A 21,632-nucleotide genomic window follows, 5' to 3' on the forward strand; every position below is an offset into this window, starting at 1 on the left:
AACAGGTGCCAGTCCGTACCGTTTTGTACACAGCACCGGTGACCTATATAAAGGCCTGGTTACAATGTAAAACTTTAACAGAGAATTAATATAAGCTTCTTGTTTCATCTTCACGTATTGATTACCATTCTGTAGTAATTGTTTTACCTTACACGTGTATTAAGTGAATGTCGTATTGCTAAGTAGCCAATTAAGTCGGATTAATCATTGTGTCTTAAGTTATCTCGCCATAACACCCCTTTGGTGAAGTGTCTTCCGGAGACACCCTATGTTAGGCCATTGTCCGGCCCTAGGGATTAACAGTTGTTGGTGGAGTTGCCTGTTGCGCCGTAGTCGCGTTACTTTCCAACTCCACGATGCGTTCATTGGCCTTTTGTAGCTCGGCTTGGGTCAGTTTAACCTTTTTCCAGACATTTTTATTTTTAATCACCATATCCTTGGTGCCCATACTGACCTTTGTTAGTTCCCTATGAACTTCAGCAAGGGCCGCGTTTAATGGGGGTAGTTCCATCCCCATACGGCGTATACTGGCCTACCGACGTTCCTCTACCTGCTGACTCTTGCTAACTGATCCTCATCGTCGCTTTTCGTCGTTTGTGTTAACGTGCGCTCGATCATTTGGTGCTCCGCGTGCTCGTCGGCCATTCGTTGTGAGACTTTTATCTATGGCATTGCCAAGAATTCCATGAGTTCAAAAGTGGTTCCGAATTGTAATAGTGCGTCGAACTCATGGGCCGTGTCCAGAATGTCCGGATACGCCAAGACCTCGCTTTCCGCCGTCAATACGGCTTTCCCCCGCTGTGACTGGGCTGTAATGATCAGCCGTGGTTCTCGGATTACTTCGAAGGTGGTGTTGGGCTCCGTAGCTATGGAGCTGTCGCCCACGGTTGTCATCTTCGTGGCCGCGAGTGTGTCTTTAACTAACCCATGCCCATCCTTCCTATCTAGCCTCCGCCGTTTCGGCCTCGGGCTTCCTTGGCATGTCTCGGCTTCCAGTTCCTGTGCAGGTTCCTCGTTGTGCTCCACCCATTCTTCCTGTGTTGTTCGTGTGTTGGGCTAGGGTTCATCCTCCCACTCTATGGAGGCCAACTCTGCTAACCTTCGCTTCGCGGATTGTGGCTAAGGCATGGGTTTGCTAGCCTGGGGTGCGGGCAGACCTCGGGGTGGGAACAATATCGTTAGATACCATTGTATTATAGGACTTAGCTTTTTTCCTCCTTGATACGCGTGCAGGCCTTCTCATAACGTCGGTCCTGTAATGACCCCCCAATTGACCGTACGCCCTTCAAAGGTATCAATGATGATACTTGCCTTCTGCTTGGGCCTCCCATATGCGTTTACATGTACACATCCGACCTCCAATAGGAACTTGGCGATTTCGCGAAAAAAGGGATTTGGGATTTCCTTCGTTCTATATGCTTTGGCAAATGACGAATATGGACCGAAATAGCTCTGCAAAGATTCCGCAGGAGGGATTTCGAAATGCCTTTCACCTAGTGATGATAGGTTCAGCTTTTTCCGGATGGATGAGTTGGTGACCGTGTCAATGTTGAGCTTCCTAGCGATGTCCAGTGCGTCAGGGTGTGGAGGTGGCTCAACGACTCTGATGTACCCATCCAAGTGTTTCTCCATGAGCCATCGACGCAAGGCGGCAGAGATGGGTATCGGCATAGTCGTAATAGGCTCGTAGCTAATGGGTGAAGACTGTTGGTTGCGGCGAGTTTGAGCTCTGTGATAGGATGGAGAAGAGGGTGAGGAAGCGGAGCAATGAGAGCGAAGAAAGTTAGAAGGTTGATTTCTGTATTGTGCAAAAAACCTTCTATTTCCTTCTTTCTGTGGCCTAGGGTTCATTGGTCGGTGAGCCATCGTGGTGCCGCGTGTTCTTGGCCTAGAAGTCTGTGCATGCCTTAAGTCCTTTTAATAGCGTCACTATCTTCTCTCTTCTTCTTCTTTTTCGTAACGATTACTTACAATATTATTTTTACACTATAGTACAAGTGGGGCCTTATATTTACTCCGCAGATTCTCCAGCTTTGTCCTGTCCGGCGGGGAACGGGTTAGGTGGCGTAGGTCCCAGATAAGGTTTAAGGCGAAACCCATTCACTTTTTGTCGTAACACTTCCCCGACCAATGTGCCTAGTTGAAACGTGCACTGTTCTGCTCCCACTATCCAGTACGGGCCTATCCAACGGAATCTTAATTTTCCTTGCATATGCCCCATGCGTGTTTGGAAAACTAATACCGGTTTTCCAACCGTAAAATCTTTTTCACGCACATGCTGGTGTCGATTCACGAATGCTTTGCACCGCCGTTGTTCCTACTCTAATATGGCCATATTGCGTAGCCTTGTTTCTCCTAGCTCTCACAGTTGCTATAGCCGTACTTGTTCGGATTTGCCCTCTGGTAGCCGGGCTCGTACTTGAATCCGCAGACTAGGTACCTGGAATTCAATTGGCATCATGGCCTCCAGACCAAATGCTAGCCTGAACGGCGGCGTTGATTGTATGTTGGTCTTATAGCTGGTATAGTATGCCCATAACGCATTGTGCAACTGGGTGTCCCAATCTGTCCTGTTCTCATTGACTATCTTTTTGAGGATAGTTTGTAAGGTTTTATTCGTGGATTCCACCAAGCCATTTGCCTGCGAATAATACGACGTACCTTTTTTGTGCACCACAGTGTAATGTTGGGTCAGTTCCCTAATGACCGTATTCAGAAAGTGACTCCCTTGGTCACTAATGAGCTCGATAGGGCAGCCGAAATGACACCAGATGTGTTCATAAAGGAATTTCACTGTGACTGCCGCGGTATTCTTGCGTAGTGGTTTCCCTTCTACCCACTTGGTACAGTAATCTGTGGCCACCAGGATGTACTTATTGCCTGTTCGAGCGACCACCGGGGTAAAGGGTCCCACGAAATCTAACCCCCACTTTTGGAAAGGATCTAGTGGCAACACTGGTTGGTGTGGCATTCATGCAACTTCCGTGGGCTGGCCTAGTCATTGGCATAAATTGCACTGTCTGCAATATTCATACGCGTCCTTTTGCGTCATCAGCCACCAAAGTCCTGCTTGCCAAATTTTCCGGGCCGTAACATCGCCCGCGTAATGTGCTCCCGCCGTACCACAGTCGGCTTCACTTAGAATTGCGGCCTTCTCATCCTGCCGTATCCCGCGCCTCCAGATGTCGTCACTGCCCTTGTGGTATAGTATGCCTTCTACTAAACAGAAATTTCGACTTCGTACGGCCAACCGTTTTTTCTTGTCCATCCGTAATTGGGGTGGCGGTAATCCCATGGTCAGGAAGTAGGTCATTTCCATGAGCCACCGATCCGGGAAAGTCTTTTCCGTTCGTTCTGCTAGCGTTGCTACCCGTAGAACGTCTGCATCCGGAATGTCTTCTTCATCCTTCTGCACCGTTTCTCCATTATCAAGTCTGCTCAAGAAATCTGCTACTACGTGTTGCATACCCGGGCGGTGCTGAATTACAAAGTCGAATTCTTGAAGCAACAGCATCCATCTCGCCAATTTCCCCGTCAACACTTTTTTCCCTACCAAATATAGCAGTGCTGAATGATCCACATGGAATGTGAATTCCACCCTAGAAGATAATGCCGAAACTTATTGATGTTGTAGATCATACCCAACGCCTCACGTTCCATTGTGGAATAGTTATGCTCAGTCGTTGATAATTTCCGACTAGCATAGTACACTGGCCGGTACCAATGGTGTTATGCCCTTGGGTTGTGCCGCCATTTCCTCTGTTGGTACACGGACCTTGGTGCGTCCGCATCAAAAGTTGATACACTTGTGTTGCCAGCTCAGTTTGATATTCGCTGAACGAAGCGACGGTCCAATCAACATTTTTTGTTTGCTGACGTGTGGTGACTTGTTGTACTTCCGTCGTAATCGTATTGACGACGAACCCCTTGCCCTTGCATACTGGGCATTGTGTGGCATAATGTCCGGGTTGTTGACAAACAAAACAATGGACACTAGATTCGCCCTTCTCGGCAACTGGTCGTGTGTGCCGATCCTCCGGTGTGACTTGCTCCTCCCGGTCCTGATTCGTTTGTCGGAGCGTACGCAGTGGTTACTATTGGTCCCGACGCGGTTCCTGGTGCCGGTCATCGTCCGAACTTTCGTCGTACCGATATTGGTCACGATACTGACGATGTTTTCCGCGAGGACCATTGAAGCCGCCACGTTTATTCGTCGGACGGTAACTCTCATAGCATCGACCCCCTTTAGTATTTCTGTGGTTGCCACGGTAGTCTTCATCCTCCGGCTCTTCTTCCTCGGAATCGTTGTGATTCCAGCGATTCCGGTAGTGCCGGTCATCGTGTGGGTTCCGATCCATATACCGGGGTTGTTCGTCTTGCCGCCTTTGCTTATTACGGCGAGGGGGACGTTGTGTTTCCACGATGCGTACTGTGGGCGTGGATTTGTTCAACATATTGTACTCGCACTGCTCAACTGTGTGACCTTTGAGTGACAGATTGGGCAGTGGATTCGCTTGTTGCATTCAACCGCGGAATGCCCCGAATTTAAGCAAACTGTGCACTGGATTGCCTGGTGAAAATGTCGTTCCTCGTCCTAAGGTAACGTTTGTCGTAATGAGGACATGGAAAACCTTTCCTCTTCTTCGTCCAACTCGAGTTGTAGCACTCGTTCTATGCCCATATCGGCCGTTTCCCCTTTCACGCTATTGTTGTTGAGCGTTGTCCGAATCGGTCGTCGTAATGCTGCCAGAAATGTCTCCCGAGCCTCATCCTCCGTCGGGCCCCGTTCTAATTTCCGTCGTAGGTTTTGGAAGTGTAAATTGAAATCCGCTACCGTCTCGGCTGACAACTTTTTAATTGTGTAAAACTGCCCGAGGATGTCGCGTTGCGGCACCCTCCGATGAAAAAAACGTAGAAAGGCTTACTACAGTTGGTCGAAGGTCGTGATTGTTGGCAGATCCATTTGCGAATGCCCAAACACCGCTCTCCCATCCAAGGTTAATCCGAACTTCGTCATTTTGGACTAGTGCGCTACTCCTTCGGAAAGGCTCTGCGCCATGTGGTTGGCATTCCAAACATTTAAGAACAGTCGAATGTGGGTTGCGGCATTGGTTCCTCCATTGAAGCGGGGATAAGAAAAGGCCATGCTAGATGCTACGGTAGGCAGGGAAAGACCACAATGCTTATGTGGTGAGTGCACTTCCTGCGTGTCGCCGAGGTATTTGGGGAGCGAGAAATCGTCTTTGTGGTCGCAACAGGTATCACTAAGGTCGTTGAGGCAGGGTTTCTTCCGTGCGCGCTCCTCTGCCTACCGTGTGATTGGTGTGTCTGGTCGTGTTGGTTCTCTAGGTCGTCTGCGGCTAAACATCCATTCGTTGTTGTTCGTCTATGAGGAGACACAGATCACCAAGCATGCCAAAAGTGTTACCGATTAGGAACACGGTCTACGGTCAGTCCTTCGACCTAGACCTCAAATTGACTATGTTGCAACAAATGGTATGGTCGTAGCCTAATACTTAGTGGGATACCTCTCGTAACCTAGTAGCGTATAAGGGAGACGGCTACAACCGAACTCCTTAGACAGTGGACTAGCAACCACATTGTTACTCACGCCTACGCTCTTACGACTACAGTACGCCACCAAGGATCACAGACACACATTAGATTAACCACAGATACACACAGATATCAGAGAAGATAGAACTCTATTAAGATACGCTTCTTACATTCAAATTACATGCTACCTCTATCAGAGGATTTCTGCCCTTTATATACATAGGGTCTTTTTAGCCGTTCACGCTTCCCGCATGAACCGTTAACATGCATTACAATTTTACTATATTATATTCCTGTGCTCCTGTCCGTTGGTTACTATTTCGGCGGACAACACCGGACCAAACCAAAATCGGGATGATGAAGAAGGCCCTGAACCGGACCTTCTCCATGAAAGATTTGGGTCCGGCAGGACAAATCTTAGGGATGCACATCATTTGGGATCGAACGAAGAAGCTATTGTGGCTGTCACAAGAAAAGCACGTGACAAAGGTGCTTCAGTTGTTCAACATGTCGTATGCAAAACCAGTCGGATCGACACTCTCGGCAAACTGCAAGCTATCTGGAAAGCAAAGCCTTAAGACAAAGGCATAGAAGACGGATATGATGAAGATACCATATGCCTTCGCTGTTGGGAGCTTGATGTACGCAATGGTGTGTACCCGACCAGATATCGAATATGCAGTCAGAGTGGTCAGTCGTTTCATGAGCAATCCCGGAAAAGAGCACTAGAACGCGGTCAAGTGGATACTCTGGTATTTGAAAGGCACCTCGAGTATGTGCCTCTGATTCGGCGCTGGTGAAGGACTCAAACATCTTGTACCATTGGAGTGGAGCTTGTTTCAGACCATACAAGCTTTTCTTTAATCGACACACTAGGTTCTCTTTCCGTTTCTCCACAAAGCCTTTAGGCTGCAGCACGTAGATTTCTTCATCTAGCTCCCCATGTGAGAATGTTGTCTTGACATCCAACTAGAGCATGTTTCAGACCATACAAGCTTTTCTTTAATCGACACACCATGTTCTCTTTCCCTTTCTCCACAAAGCCTTTAGGCTACAACACATAGATTTCTTCATCTAGCTCCCCGTCCAACTATTTGATCTCCAGGTCCATATTGGCAGCTATGCTCAAAACAGTTCTGATTGATGTCATCTTTATGACTAGCGTGAATATCTCGTCAAAGTCGACACCCTTTTTCTTCTGAAACCTTTTCACCACAATACAAACTTTATATTTGGGTGCAATGTGGACTTCTCGAGTCTTCACCTTGTAGACCCATTTATTCCTTAGTGCGCTCTTCCCTTTGAGCAGCTCTTCCCTTAAAGACCCCTTTATTACAGGTCGTAAGTGTAATTTTCGTGCAAGGATTCCATCTCTTCTTGCATTGCACTGAGCCATTTCTCTTTGTGCTTGTTAGCTATGGACTCATCATAGCGCTCAGGCTCACCTTCATCAGTCATGAGGATGTATTGACTAGCATATGTAGTTGGTGCTCTCCTTCTCTAAGTGGGTATCTTCTTCCACTGATTGTCAGCTCTGGTTCGGATGTCTCTGCCAACTCTTCTCTCGGCTCGGGTTCATACATGTTGATTGATTGCTCAGGGTTAGCAGACCCTGACTCGTATTCCTCAATCGAACTCAGTAGGTCTACTGACTCCGACTCATATGTATTGGTCGGTTGCTCTAAGCCGACTAACTCAGATTCGGCTGTGCCACCTGTCTGTCTCCGAACAGCCGACTGTGTTGGTTTGACTAGTCTTAAATGAGTGGTAGTGGGGGGCGACTAGGAAGTCAATTCCTACTTCCGTTGCTTCTAGTCCTCAATTGTCTTGTCTTCTAAGAAGACTACGTTATGAATCCTTACCACCTTCTAGTCAACTAAGTCCCACAACCTGTAGCCGAACTCATCCTCAGAGTACCCCATGAATATGCATGGTTTCAACTTGATGTCGAGCTTTGACCTCTGATCCTTTGCCACATGCATATACGCCAGACATCCGAACACCTTTAGGTGTCGATAAGAGACATCCTTTCCTATTCACACCCTCTATGGGACATCACCTTGATAGAGAGAGAGAGAGGGATGAAGTTTGAGAAGCTGAATCAGATGAGGAATTTGATTTCGGGATAGTTGAAAAGGCCGAGGACGGATTGGACAAGTGGAAGAAAAATGGCTAAGTGTAGACTAGCCAATTGCAAGGGGAGGCAAAGCTAAGAGTGGTAGAGTCGTGGACAAGAAGGCTAGGACTTGGGCTAATATAATCAAGGACCTGAAGGAGGAAGAATCGGAGACAGCCAAAGTCGACGCTGAACCAGACGAGCCAATAGGTCGAGGGGCGCTAATTCCGCAAGGGCAAGAAGGCCATTGAGGGCCTTAGTAGCAAACAAGCCGACCGTGTAGGCCGAGGAGCACAGGATCGGACAGGTCGCGGAGTGTGAGCAAGAAGATAGAGAAGCCGGAGAAAAGAATCAGTTGGAGCGGACGAACCGACAAGACCTCAAGTTGAGCTTGAGGCGGGGTGTTTAGAAACAAGCTCAATATAGGCCGACAATTGTAATGGAAAGTAGTTGTCTACGTTACTCTGTGTGTGTGTGTGTGTGTGTGTGTGTGTGTATTCTTAACTATCAATTGTTGTCTGTCCGAGCCGGTTGTGTCTCGTACACAAAGCTTCCTCATACATAACTTTTTACACTCAAGATGTGCTTGAGGTTGAACGACCCCGAAGGATAGATTACGTAAGTTTTCCAAATTCAACTAAGAATTTGGTGGCACAAATCAATAATTTATGATTTGATGCTTCCTCATCACGATAGTGGATATCACCAACATTTTTTATTTATTGAAAATATTATTATCATTCTCCCCAACTTGTGTATTTTTTGGTGTAATGGCAGAGTTATTAATGAAAAGTGAGTTATTAATGAACAGTGTTCTTCATTAGATTGTGTCTTTTTTTAATATGTTAAAATTTTCATCTAATGACACTCGTCCGAAATATTTTGTTGTAAGTGTGAGTAAGTCAGACATCGAGAGTGACACAAAAGTGACAAAGAAAGAGAAAGCACAAGAGCATGAGAGCAAGAATGAGAGGGAGATCACTATTTATAGGCTACAAAATAGTTGTTTTAGGGCATAGCTCTTTGATTGCGACGCTAAAACTGTCTCTCTTAACAACACGGTTGCAAAATGGGTCACTAACCACATCTCTAATGGTCTGGCACAACGATGGCACATAAACAACATCTTTACTAACACTATTAACTCCGTATTTTGGTATCACCAACAACCAATTCTACTTTAGTATGTGTACTACAATTAAGGTTCAGCTTACAAAAATTGCATAAATGATGAAGTTTCAAGGATTGTGTAGCATTGGCATTGAGGTGTTCAAAATGAAAGCCATAATTATTATACAATGAGATCATTTGTTTTTAGGTGCAAAATGTTTTTGTTTTATGTAAAATGACAGTTTATATTTATGCTACCAATACTTCATATGGATGAAAATAGTGGTGGATAAGGAAGGGAAAATTTATAATGGGATAGGAATGGTTCTAAAATGATGGGCGTTTTGGGTCGGAAAGTCTGGTAGCAAGGCCTTTAACCAAATCTTTAAGCGCCCCCCCCCCCCCCCCCCCAATACTCAAAACCTTTAGCCTTCTCATCTTGCTCCATACACCCTTGGTTTGTAGTTTTCATTCTTTGAACAATATTAATATAGTTATATTGTACATAGAACGTAATATTCGTGTTCGTGCAAGCATTCAAACGTTTGGAAACGAACACATTTGAAATGGGAAAAATACGTACTCGTTTTTTTTTCATTTATTGTCATTATAATTTATAAATCAGCTCACCGTAGTGGTAAGGGGTCATGCTATTGTTGTCTATGTCTTGGGTTCGATTCCCAAATTTCTCATTTGTCTCATTAGTACCATGTCATAACAAAATTTTATGTTAGTCTTTATTATTATTATTATTATTAGAACTAAGCAAAACTTAGTGGTAAGTTGGTGTGCTATTATTACTTGTGTCTTGGGTTCAAATCTAAACTTTCTCATATCCTCTTGTTAGTGTCATGTTCCTTTTTCTTCTTTATCTTTCTTTCTTTGTTATTAGAAATTAGCTCACCCTTGTGGTGAGTTGTTATGCTACTACTACCTATGTCATGGCAAAATTTTATGTTAGTGTCATGTTCCTTTTCTTTCTTTCTTTCTTTCTTTGTTATTAGAAATTAGGTCACCCTAGTGGTAAGTTGTTATGCTACTACTGCTTATGTCATGTTTTCTTCATATTCTTGAATATACGTTTTTATGAGTTTTTGAACGTTTGATTATAATTTATAATGACATATTTTGATTCAATCTCTATAGTTCATACTCATTCAACATAATTTATAATGATATATTTTGATTCAATCTCTAAAGTTCATACTCATTTTTTTGTAAAGTTCTAAAGTGAGGATGATAGAGATGCCTTGATTCTTAAGAAACATCCCAAAAGTATGCATGTGATACAATGCAAATATTGCAACCATACTTATTTTGGTGGTTCACAATGGATTAGAGTCTACTTATTAGGATTGAGAGTGAATCAATATATAATATAGACCATAGTCAATCCAATCCAACTTTGAGATGATTTACCATAGACGTTTGATTGAATCATTCTCGAATGCGAATGCACGTATGATATGTATGGTTCATTCTATGGTTATACAATGTGAAAACATATATGTTTTATACTTGGTTATTTTTTCACTTTTACGAGTCAAATATGTGTACTTAAATTGGTGTCTTTTGAGGGAATTTGATGTTTCAATCATGTCGAAAACCTTCCTCCTGTTTGAGCCAATCTAAAATCAATTAACAATCTAAAATCAATTAACTGGCATTACAGAGATGAATTCAACCTACAAGCATGGTTTGATATTTTGGAGTTAGGGGAACACTCAATATTTCCTTCTCTTCGCAACATAGGTAGCCAATTTGATATAACTTATCTGTAGTTAGAAGTTTAATAAAGAAGGATGGGTACACATATGTTCTCAACAAAAAGATGAGAATACAAGAAAAACAACTTTTAGAGGATCAAAAGTTAAATACCCTAAATTAGATGAATACTTGTATCCTTCATTTGATGCATCTCATCAACTATCAATTGCATTGCCGCCATTAGTCATTATGGAGAAGGTACAACAATTGTCTAGAGTAATGAATATTTTCTGATTAGGATTTCAAGACAACTTGGGTTTGGCTTAGGAATTTGTCATCGCCAATGTTTGAATACTGCGAGTTTGTATGGTCAACGGACTGGTAGTTGATCAAAATGACCTTTAATTGTTGGCTTCTTTGGAAAGGCTCTATGTTGTGGTCAATAAGTATCATCCTAGTTGTGTTTACAATATCGATAAATTTGGTTTGTTTTTTTGAATGATTCCAAGATGCATTATGTTATGCAACAATGTATATCTTTTTATTTGGACTTTGGCCGGCAGAGTATTCTAAGTAGCAAAATGCAAAAAGTAATGGTAAGATTGGGAGGGATGTTGTTGATTAGAGAGAACTATAACCAAGAATACATGAAATATAATATGTAAGTATGTATGGTCTTGGAGAGGATTGTACGCACCAACCAAGCCTTACAAACTAGTCTATTATGTCATAGAACAATTTTGTTCAGGATTTGATTAGGGTGATGTGGTGCAAGTGGTTGGTCCAAAGGGCATGGAGGATCATGTGGAAGGCATCGAAGGGTCGAGGCGGGGTTGCTGCCGGGGGGTACCACATGAAGTGGCGCCGCACATGCACAAGGTGGCGGCGCATGTCCCGATACCGGGATGCTGGGATGTCCGATAGCACCGACTTCAAGTCGGGAATGCGGTCCTCGGGCAGCAGCACGGAGAAGGACGACCAATTGAGGACATGGGAGAATGGGAGCACGAAACCATCGGCGATGACCACCGGCACGCAGCCGGTGTGAATGGCCTCCACGATCCTGGGGCTGTTCACCTCGTAGCCCATGGGGCACACACAGAACTTGCTGCGCCGCATGTGCTCCTCGTAAACGCTCATGTTCCGCAGGCTCTCCTCCAGCACGCCGTAGATTTGCATCTCCTCTCCTCCTTTCGGGTACTCCCAGACCTCCAGCAGCTTTGGCCTCACTCGCCCATGCATGCGGCCCGCGAAGAAGGCTAGGGTTACCCTTCTCTCTATATCCATCTCTATCTCCCTCTCCCTCTCCATCTCCTCCAGGTTCTCAGAGTGCATGTAAACCTCGGGAAGAGACACATCCTTGCCTTCTTCGAAGAAGCCGCCCATGTTGTCGGCGTTGCAAACCACCTTCTTCACATTCTTCTTCAGCTCCTCGTGCTCCTGGGTTACAAGCGTCCCCTACCACAAATTTAAACAGTTGTACATCAAAACCTTCTCAGAAAACAGTTACTTACATATATGCCAATTTAAGCTGAACACAGACAGACGCCCTCACCTCATGGGAGAGAATGCATGCATGCATGCATGAATGTACGTACAAGCTATGTGCAGCATAACTTCATGAATTAAGATTACCCAATCATGGCACGCCACGAAGAAATGGTCGGCGCCATGTGTGCGGTTCCAGAAGGGATGTGCTGCCGCAATGTTGTCGATGTATGAGCCGATGAACAATGAGAGTGAATGCATGCTCTTAGACCCAGGCTCATAGAGATCATCCACCATGTTGGCCACACTGTAGGGCATAAAGAACAAGAGTGCTTCCTCGGGGCGTCTCGTGCGGAACGCGTGCCGGCCTCGCTCCATCTGTCGAATGAATAGCCCCTCCGATGAATAGATGCCCAGCACTGGGCCTGTGTGAACCAAACGCCCCTTCCCTTCTTTGTAAATATATATCTTTAGCATCTTCTCCATCAGCTCATAGCTCCTAATATAATGCAGTGCAAGTTCAAACACAGTCTCTTCAAATGTAACCAAATCAAATCAACTTGATACATAATTAATTATTATAAATTTGTATAGGATGCCTATCAACATTAACTGACACAGGATGCTCACTATCACTCCTGATTCAGATATTTACTTGAGAAAGTGCGAGAGGTTACGATAAATCGAAGGGTTTAATTCAATGCTATGCAACGTAGTTCTTGGAGGGCCATTCTTCATGGTATCCACAGTTACTCCAATCAATTCAAGCTCTACCTTTGAGAGCGGCCATTTGGGAATGTAAGCAGCAGCATTGGAATGGGAATGCGATGATACATTATTACTTGTAGAGTTCTGCAAATCTGCTTGGCTAATTGGATTCGTTAGCCCAGTCGTGGGCAATATCCCTGGCTTCATTACATGACTGGCACTGGAGCCATCGAGTCCAGCCAAGGATATTGATGATGATGGCGATGGCGATGGTGCAGAGACCACATCCATAATGTGGTTATAAGGAGTGGCAGTGCTGCAATTGCGTTTCTCCTTCATCAATCTCCCAAAATCATCCGACGACATGTTATTACTCCTTTCTCTGCTTGCATTATTATTGGGAGTGATATTGTAAGAATCTTTACTAGTACTACTATAACTGTGATTATACCTCTCCTTTTGCGTGTACATATTCGGGACCACATTACCGTCAACAAGATCATTACTCATCATATAATCTTTCTTGATCTCTACATAGAGTGCCCATGCAGCCACAAGCACTGCAAAGCCCACAACCACCTTCTTCAACACCAGTTTCCATGCAACGTTCTTATTACCATAGTTACTACTGCCATGAACACAGAAGCCAATGCCATTATCATTGTTATTATCATCATCATCATCATCAAGATCATTATATAAGGAGCTTCCCCCCGTACCTAGCCCATAACCACGACAATCCATGTGTACGAGTGTGATTAATAATAGAGGGTGCTGCTATTAACTAAGGACGATCTTGATCATTACTAGTGGTGATTATGAGTGGTAATTACATGCATACATACAGTCTACAAACTTTTTAATTTAGGATTTATGAATGGTAAGGAAAGAAAAAAAAACAAGAAAGAGATGGGAAAGCGGACACACGTGCCAAGAAGAAGAAGAAGAGGTTGCGATGAGTTGGGTGGGTGACTTGTTTTTTCTCGCAACAAGAAGATTAAGAAGAAGAAGGCGTGACATGTAGAGAGAGAGAGTTCTTTCCCGTAACCTCTTTTTTTGTTACGAGAGAGAGAGAGAGAGAGAGAGAGAGAGAGGAGTGAGAGTTTCAACTTTCCACACACACTCACTCCCCTTTCTCTTTATCTCTTTCCCACAACACACACACACACACACACACACACACACATGTGCGTCATCAAAAACATAATCGCGCCTACAAGAAGAAGCTCCCAACCTCCAATTCGGAAAGAGGGCCACTCCATTTCCATACATCCACACATAATACATACATACATGCGTACGTACGTAGATGTCATTTTCGCAAACCATGTAAACATCAAAATGGGGTATGCAAAAGGGGGGGAAGGGGGTAGGGCTAGGATTCTTTGATGATGGTGTTGCATAATTTACAAGTGCACATGGTACCCATAGTTCCAACGAGTTATGTGGTTCTAATTTATAATTGTTATGAATAAAGCATTAAATATTCTTCATTGAAATTATTGTCGAGAAAATTAGACGGACAAGATATAAAATTCACTCGCACCACCGGCAAAGTCCCAGGAACAGTGTCAGCCTTCCGGTTGCATTGGGACTTTTGCCGGCCAAGGTGGGGGAATGCCGGAATTGATTCCGGCCAGGTTATCCTACCAACAGGAATCTAGCCGGTTGATATTTTTTCAACCGGCTAGTTATATAGTTTTTTAAAAATATAGGTATGTATATATAACAAATATATAGATTTAACTTTCCCCCTCTTTCCCCCTCTTTCCCCCTTTCTTCCCTCTCGACTCTGCAAATAGTCACGTTTCTTGATCCCTGTTCACTATTTGCTTTCGTCTTCGTCTTCTGCTCCTTCTTCTTCTTCTTCTGCTTCATCTGCCCCTCCTGGAACAGACTACGTCACTCTCTTTCAACCTTCATATGGAAATGCTCTAACTGGACTTGGTGCTTACACTCCAGGTATTCTCCATCATTCCCTTACAGAACTTTCTGCGGGAAATTTCCTTTGTTTTCTCTTCATCAGGTCGATTTTTTTTACTTCTCTTCTCGAATTTCTGTGTATAATTTTGTTTGTGACGTAGAACTGTGGTGACTCAGATGTGCATATCCATGCATTACATATAAGGTATATACAAAACCATCATAAAAAAAATAGCATGCAACATAGCTAAATATAGTTCAAACTATAACCCAAGGTCCTTTGCAAACTTCAATATAGAGAGGTAATTCAGTTGTTGAGATCTCGCTAGACTTAGTGATGACCAACTAATGGAATTGTATGATTGATTGGGTTTTGGAGGGCTTTAATTGATCTTTCAATGTTGGTTAATGACATTAAGGAAAGTAATTCCCCAAACTTTATGTATGATAGGTTCTGGCAAATGTTTCTCCCTTAGCCAGTGGAATGATGGCCAGATTCATTGACATGAAAAGACAATAAACCCTCGCATTACATAGTCTTGTACAGAGATTAGATACACTAAATGATGCAAGAATGAATCCAATGGACAATTTGGAGGCATATTTAGAATAGTGGTGGTGATTAGTGAGGATCATAAGCATATATATGTTGAGATACATTACCCAATGCCCATAGGCATATATGACATGTTACTCCCATTAATCATGGTTTCATTATATCTGAATTACCCAATGATAGATGGATCATCCAAACTTCCATCCACAGATTACCAAACTACCCATTAATCACTAACCATTACCCATTAGAGCTAGATAATGGAGTTCCTTTATACAAACCATTGGATACTAATCATTGATAGTAAAGGGGGAGGGAGGAGGGGGGAGGGACTTCTTTTCTCTTCATTTCTTGGGCTTACTGCTGAATGTCTTCTTGAACCACTTGAGGAGGCGAGTCGCGCCGTTGCGAGACGACGGCTTGGGGCTAATAACATGGTGGTTATGCATCGGCACATTCGAAGATAAGATAGACACGCTTCCGACGCTCTTGCTCCTAGCAAAGTGTCCACCGAGGGGTGAAGGTGGGCATTGAACTTGAGTAGTAGTAGTAGTAACTGTAGTAGTACCTATGAGTAGATGGATGCCTTTGTGATCTTCTCCCACGGAATGATCATTAGCATCACCAATTCCATTGCCATTGATGTGGGCATTACCATAGCCATTGCCATTGCCAATACCATTGCCATTGTAATCCAATGCCCTCTATACAGTCCATTTCCCTTTTTTATCTTTTACTTCCTAATAGCCTAATCCTAATCTATACATTAGTCATTACCTAATCTCTTTCAAAGCATCAAGCGTGACCCAATGGATTACTATCATGATTTAGAATGCCGATCATTAGATAATCTCCCATGATTTGTCACATAAGATTTGTTATATGTCGGTTTATGCTCGTTGTCGTGAAGAGATGAAATGCAGGATGAAGTGCAAAAGGCCCCTTTGTGAGGCTTATGCAAGCATGTTGATGCCCCATAGGACAAAGTGATTGAAGTACACGCATGGATAAGGCTAATCATTTGTATGTTGTTGGTAACTTCAGGACATGACCCTATTGTAGTTCCATTTAGAGACTAATGAGGGGATCCCTTAACTTCACTAAATTGGATAGTAGATGACAAAGAGTACTACTACATGCGAAAAAATTATAGTTAGCTCCAATTAATCAAATTGCTTGTCCACTAAGAAGAGAATACCTAAAGTGATCATTAAGATGACATGGGTCACATATGTTCAATTAATCGAATTGCCTGCCCATTGAGAAGAGATATACCAAAACTCATCACCAAGATGACAAGGGTTTAGGGGATGCATGTCTCTATGTATGTATAATTTTAGAAACACATGTTGTCCTTGGGGAGTTCTTCTTTGAACAAAGTAAAAGGGGATGTTATCGAGACAATAAACATGTTGGATGTTTTTACCTATCTCATCAACTGACCTTGAACTTTCAAGTATAAGGGTAAGTTACCTTGTGTAAGTTATCTTTATGTGCATGAATTAACACTTCATACCATTGCAAATCAATTTCTGTCCATTCCTCCCATTTGTAAATCTCTATTGAAGGACCTGAACTATTGAAGGACCTGAACTAGAAGAACATGACTTCAATGCTAGCATTTTGTTGTGGTGAGAAAGCAAGGCATATCATCATATTTTTACAGGAACATCTCAGGAGCATGATGATGAGATCGAGGACTTCATAGAAGATATAGATTAAAACTTTATAAATGTGATCGATTTTGTTTTGGAACTTTCTATATATTACATCTAATTTGATCTAATGTTGTTAATGCTACTTTATAAAGGTTTGAAAAGTGAATTATGTTTATAGAGTTAGAATATTTTTTGGTAAATATATATCTTTAGATTTTGGGTTCCAAAATTTTGTGATTGATTTGATTTTGTATTGCATTAGATTTTTTTTTGGTTATGTGGCCAAAAAAAATTTCAACATGTTCCGGTTGACATTGTCGTTGGTAGGAACGTGGCCGGCCAAAATTTTAAAATTCCGGTTAGGTTCATGAGAAGCAGGAAAATTTCCGGTAGGGGCTACAAACTTTGCCCAACACTGTCTACAACACCAAGTCCCATTCATGATCCTTGTCAACTCATTTTCTGTTGTGCATTAATCAACCTATATTTTAATATAAATTAAAGTATTATTAATACAAAGAAACACTTGTTTTGTTTTTTCATCAAACAAACTCATATCAAAGCTACTTTTGCTTTCTTTCACCAAAAGGAGAGTATATAATAGTGGAATCACACTTTCACGGGAGACATTCTATATTTCCTTTGAGGGCCTAATTCCTTATGCTTGTGATAACTTCACTACCTAGCATTGTTTATGGTAACTAAATATACGTTAAATACTAATGTTATGGTCTTATACATAATCCATGATATTCTCTTATAAACTCTATCTTACCCAATATAATTAATATTCTCATGCCACTTCAAAGCTTTGTTGACCTTGTCTATATATATGATCATGACTTAATATTTTTTTATCATATGACACGCCATTCCTACTCTCCTCCCACATTATCACATAATTATTATCACATTTTCTCATGCCCTAGCTTTTAACCTAGATTTTGTTGGAACTAACTCCGATATTTACGTCTTTCCTATATAACAATAGATGTGACTATTATAATTGTAACATTCACATTTAAGAATGTAAAACCTATTGTGCAAACCTTTGGTGTACCGCATACAATCTCTGACTATTTCTTTCGCTTCTTGTTTGATCGAGAACAATTGGTCAACAAGATTCCTTTTATTCCCCCGTCATGTGAAATTTGTAGGAAGTCCTCAATGACGTAATCAAAATCGGTTATGAGGTTTTCGACAAGCATCCAGAACAATCTCCTTTCTAATCTTCGATTTGGGCTTGAATGTTACTACCTTTTCAACTTCCATTATTGCTCATATGCTTTGTTGAGTTTGAGTATTTCGACATGGTCGTAGACATCTTCATATCTGAGGAACTTGGGCACCAACTTTGATATAGAGACACTCCTTTTGCAGTCGTTTGTTGAGTGTCTCGGGCCCATGTTTGTATGTCTTTCTCTCTCCATCAACGAGACTAATGTTTGAATAGATTGAAGGGCAATAGCTAGCTCAGAATTAACAGGTGGGTACTAGTGTAGGTTCAGAGTTTGTTGGTTGTCATGTACTCCTTGGGGACGGGTCACTTGGGTTTATCTAGTGTCCAAGCACCTTCAATGATGAATGATCTAAGTGGCACTTTCTAGACACAAATTCAACGTACGCAAACATAAAACAAAGACAAATGTTGCTAGAATAAATTATTCAAAACCAACAAGAGTCACATCCCCTCTCTTGCACAATTATTGGCAACCTGCAAGTTTGGCATAGAGACCATATTCTTGTAATTGTGGTAGAGCTTGGCGTACATGCTCATCATGCTTCTCTTGAATCTTGAAAAATATCAAAATGTCGTCCAAACAAATAGTGGTGAATATATCGAAGAAGTCCTAGAAAATAACATTGGCCATATGTTGAAAAATTACATGAGCATTTGTGCAATCGAAAGGCATAACTGTATACTCAAAATGCCATATCAAGTACAAAATGTGGTTTTCCATTCAAGACCTAGACGAGCTCAAACTAGATATAACAACCTCAAAAGATCAAGCTTTGTAAACTATTTGGCTCCACTCAAGCGCTCCCAAAGTATCCAGATTAAAGGAAAGGCATACCTATTTCGAATTGTGATTTTATTTAAGCCTCAATAATCTACAACAAAGCGAAACAATCCATCTTTCTTCTTAACAAAAAATATTGGTTCACCATCAAGAGACTTGGAATGGCGAATAAATCCACTTGCTAAATTTTCATCGATATAGTCGCGAAGAACCTTGAGCTTTATTGCCGATAAATTATAAATTGGTCCCCACGGCGGATCTTTTCCTGGTTAAAGATCGATAGGACAATTATAAGGTCAATACTATGGAAGACTAGCAGCCTTGTCCTTATTAAAGACATCTCACAATTCTTGATACTTGGTTGGAAGCAAGGTACTAGACTTTTGTTGATGCTTGATCTTTTCCAGGTCTTAGGTAGGCTTGGGTGGTGATGCGTTGGGGTTCAAATTAATCGAGGACATATATGCATTGGAGCCTTAGCCTTAGCCTTCACCCCCCTTTTTTGATAGGACAATTATAAGGTCAATACTATGGAAGACTAGCAGCCTTGTCCTTATTAAAGGCATCTCACAAATCTTGATGCTTGGTTGGAAGTAAGGTACTAGACTTTTGTTGATACTTGATCTTTTCCAGGTCTTAGGTAGGCTTGGGTGGTGATGCGTTGGGGTTCAAATTAATCGAGGACATAATATGCATTGGAGCCTTAGCCTTAGCCTTCACCCCCTTTTTAGTCGTTCTTGTTCTTTCATTGAGCTAGTTGTGATGGTTACCATGTGATGGCTAGGCTTGAACCTATGACCTATGTGTAGGTATGTTAAAGATTTAACCATTAAGTTATCTAATGTACATATTAGCCTTCACCCCCCGTTTTAGTTGTTCTTGTTCTTTTTTGAGGCAATTGTGATGGTTACCATGTGATGCCTAGGCTTGAACCTATGACCTATGTGTACGCATGTTAAGGATTTAACCATTAAGTTATCTAATGTAAATATTTATTATATTGTTACAACATAATATCCTAATTGGTAGAACCCTAGAACATTCTAGAACTTCTTGAAATATTCTAGAAACCTCGAATGGTCCATGAGCCACTATATAATGAAGCCCCCTTACTCTTGTCGAACCATTCCGGTTCAACTCCAATCTTGAGTCCTCCAAGTAAGCTCTCTCTTGTATCTCTTTATCTCAATATGTATTTCCTTTCATAGTTACTCACACACAAACACACACACACACACACACACACACACACACACATTGTCTCTCTCACTATATCTCTCGTTCATTCTATCCATTGCTATCTCGTCTATCTATATCATCCATCACTCTTTCTTTGGCTCTTTCAAGTGTTATCTTATCTGAGTTCTCATAGTTTAAACTGGAATTCCCATTTCCTTATTGTTGTCTCTGAATTGTAAAGCCTTAAGACCAAATTTATGGTGCTAGAGATGGAGAACCAACAATTGCTTGAGGATGTCCAAAAGGTGATTTTGGAAAAACAACAACATGATGAGTTCACACGACGAGTACAACAATTAGAGTCGGCGTTGGTTGCTTTCCAATAACAATCAACAGGAGATCAAGGGATTATTAAAGAACCCAAGATTAGCCCACCTGCGAAATTTGATGGTACGAAATTTCAATTGAAGGGATTTTTAAATCAGGTACGACTTGTCATTCAAATGCATCCCACATCATATCCAATTGATGCATCTCAAGTAGGGTTAGTAGGAACCCTATTGACAAGCACAACACTATCTTGGTTTGCCCCTCTACTAGAAAAGAAATCTCCTCGGTTAAATCATTTAGAAGAATTTATTAAAGAGTTTACAAGTTACTTCAGATATATAGATAGTGTTAGGACTACCATCAATAAATTTTGCCACTTATGATAAGGAGATCGTCGAGGCTCAGTATATGGGGCTGATTTTCATCTTCCTACATCTAATATTCCATGGGATGATCAAGCATTAATGAATCTATTCCATTTTGGCCTTTGCAATGATGTCAAAGATTTGCTTCTCACATTTCCCGAAGATCCAAATCACTTACTAAAGCCATTAGTCGAGTTGTACAATGTGATAATCAACTTTTTGAGCGTCGATCAAAGCGCAAACAACAAATCACAAGACCAAGGATTATGTCTACCTATGCATCTATGATGACACAATCACTCTCTCCACAACATATAATCCAGCTCTAATGGATTCTCCAACACCCTATGAAATCAATTTAACATGTCGACGAGGACCCTTATTGAACAAGGATAAGTAACGATGTTGAGAAAATCGTCTATGGTTATATTGTGGTGGTCCAGGACATATACCAATAAATTGTCCTCATAGGCCGAGACATCAAGTAAATCAAATCGTTACTATTAGTAAACCTGAGTCTAGTTTAATTGGGACAACGGGTAATAAATTAGGTAGCCCGACATTAATGTACATTTGAGGCAGCTAGATGAACAGGTAAAGTAGTGAGTCTAGACAAAATTGGAGCCATTGTTGGAACACTGGGACATTTGAAATAGGTAATATGTTGCAAAATACTGGGACCACATGGGACAAAATAGGCCGATTCACAAAAGGAGTATCACATGCATAACGAATTTTTAAAAAATGACTCCAAAATATATTGATTTCTAGCATGTACAGAAATTTAGGTGTTCCAAATAATGCCTAAATGATGGGAATGCCAAACTTACAAATGAATGTCTAAAATGACTACCACCTATATTTATAGAAATTTGTGAATATAGATTTTGATGTACAATACAATATTTACTTTCA

General features: G+C 41.9%; 1 pseudogene; it reads right to left on the reverse strand.

Annotated features, from left to right (window-relative positions):
- Positions 1-2,371: 2,371 nt before the first annotated feature.
- Positions 2,372-12,682, reverse strand: LOC147855377 (putative glycosyltransferase At5g25310 pseudogene; annotated as a pseudogene).
- Between the last annotated feature and the right edge of the window lie 8,950 nt (positions 12,683-21,632).

Source organism: Azolla caroliniana, unplaced genomic scaffold (genome assembly GCF_043228905.1).
Source record: "Azolla caroliniana isolate FFs.n. ecotype wild unplaced genomic scaffold, voAzoCaro1.0.p SCAF_14, whole genome shotgun sequence".
NCBI lineage: Eukaryota > Viridiplantae > Streptophyta > Polypodiopsida > Salviniales > Salviniaceae > Azolla > Azolla caroliniana.